General features: G+C 37.4%; 1 non-coding gene across 1 annotated transcript; it reads left to right on the top strand.

The window, feature by feature from the left end:
- The first annotated feature begins 1,416 nt into the window (after positions 1-1,416).
- On the top strand, positions 1,417-1,522 carry LOC140876815 (small nucleolar RNA R71). The gene has a single exon (XR_012149047.1). It is a non-coding gene; the product is annotated as a small nucleolar RNA R71 (small nucleolar RNA).
- The last annotated feature ends 736 nt before the right edge of the window (positions 1,523-2,258 follow it).

The raw sequence follows: 2,258 nt of genomic DNA, 5'->3' as shown, positions 1-2,258 counted from the left end.
TAAAGGGACATCTTGAGCTTCTTCCATGTCAATCACTACAAAGTCAGCATGAAATATAAATTTATCTACTTTTACCAATACATTCTCCACAATACCGCGACGATAAGTCAGAGAACGGTCAGCCAACTGCCAAGTAATCGTGGTTGGTTTCACCTCACCAAGCTCCAAAGACCTGAAAATAGACAAAGACATTAAATTTATATTTGAACCTAAATCACATAATGCCCTATTAACAGTTGCACCACCAATAATACAAGGAATAGTAAAACTACCTGGATCTTTCCATTTTTGTGGTAGTTTCTTTTGCAGGATGGCGCTGCACTCCTCTTTCAACTTCACTGTCTCAAATTCTTCAAGATTTCTCTTCCTTGCCATCACATTATTCATGAAATTTTCATAGTGTGGCATCTGCTCCAAAGCATCAGTGAATGGAATATTTATATGAATTTTCTTGAAGATGTCAAGAAACTTAGAAAACTTCTCATCCAACGCTTTTTTCTTGAACTGCTGAGGATATGGCATAACAGCTTTTGGCACAGGCGGTTTCTCAGGCATAACTGCAGACTTCCTAGAATTTTTATGGACAGATTCTTTAGATTCAACCTCAATCTCTTCAACTCGATCCTCATTATCCACTATGTTTGGTCCATCTACCCCAAATTCCTTAGCACTTCTCAAAGTAACAGCCTTGCATTGATCTATTGGATTCACCTCATTGTTGCTAGGAAAAGATCCACTCTGCTGATTCGTCAAGGCATTTGCAAGTTGACCAATTTGTATTTCAAGATTTTTCATAGAAGAACCCACATTTATCAAGTGTATCTCCATATTATCAAGTCTATTCTCAGTTCTCTCAAATCTTTTTGTTGACTCAAAAATAAAATTACCAACCAAATCCTCCAAAGATAACCTACCCTCATTCTTTTTATTATTGAACACCGATGGAGGATTCAATATGTTATTATTATTTACATATGAAAAATTCTCATGATTGCGCAAAATAGGATAATATTGATTTGGTACAGGATTACCTCGATAGCCAGTAAAATTTTGGTTGTTCACATACTGACTTGCTCCACACTCACAAATCCATCAGCAGAAGTTACGGCAATCGCCAGTGATGTTGTCTCAGTAGAACTTTGATTCCCTTTGGTCAGTGCAGCCAACTGTGTAGAAATAGTAACCATTTGAGCAGTCAAGGCAGTGAACGCATCAACTTCATGAATTCCAGCAGGTTTCCTTATCGTCGTTCTCTCGCTCGGCGACTAATAACTATTAATAGTTTTTACTCAAGCATCTCATACGCCTCCGTAGGAAATTTAGAGAATATCGAACCTCCAGCTGCAGCATCCACAGAAATCCTAGTTGGCCCATTCAAACCATTGTAGAATAATTCGATATTTTTCCCAATTTGGAAAATTATGGTTTGGACACTTCCGAAGCAATTCCTTGTAACGCTCCCAAGCTTCATACAGTAGATCATAATCTTGCTGTTTGAATGTAGTGATCCCTATTTTCAACTGAGCCGACATGGCAGGCGGAAAATATTTAGCCAAAAATTTTGAAGCCATGTCATCCCATGTAGTGATGCTTCCAAGAGGTAATTACTGCAACCAACTACGAGCATTATCCCTAAGAGAGAACGGGAACAATCATAGTCTAATGGTGTTTTCAGTAACACCATGAATTTTCACTATGTCAGCAATCTCCAAAAAAGTGCGAAGATGCAAATTCGAATCTTCAGTCGCTGCACCTCTGAACTGATTCAGTTGCACCATATTGGTCAAAGCTGGATTCAATTCAAAATTATTTGTCGTGATATTCTGCCGAGCTATTCCAGAATAATGATTGTTGATCACCGGTCTAAATTGATCTCTCATTGGCACCGGAGCATTATTGACAACTCTTTCTCTTTCTTCAGCCATTTGTTGCAACTCTTCTCATCTAGATCTTCTTAAAGCTTTAGCAGTTTTCTCGATTTCCGAATCAAAGAGCAGTGAGTCGTAACTCTGGATTTTTCGCATAAACTGCATAAACAAGAGAAATATTTAAAATTAGAACCAACCAAAAAGAAATAAAATGCTCAAAATTAAAATTAAGACTAATTATCACAATTTAATATAAATCAAATAAAATTCATTCCCCGGCAACAGCGCCAAAAACTTGTTGCGTAATTTTGTGCCCGCAAGTGTACGGTTTCAAGTTTTAATATAGAAAATGAGTCCAAGTCGATCCCTCAGAGAATGAATAAAATGATA

Source organism: Henckelia pumila, chromosome 1 (assembly GCF_033568475.1).
Source record: "Henckelia pumila isolate YLH828 chromosome 1, ASM3356847v2, whole genome shotgun sequence".
Classification (NCBI taxonomy): domain Eukaryota; kingdom Viridiplantae; phylum Streptophyta; class Magnoliopsida; order Lamiales; family Gesneriaceae; genus Henckelia; species Henckelia pumila.
Note: the sequence above shows the minus strand (reverse complement) of the source record. Positions and strands in the feature narration are given on the sequence as shown.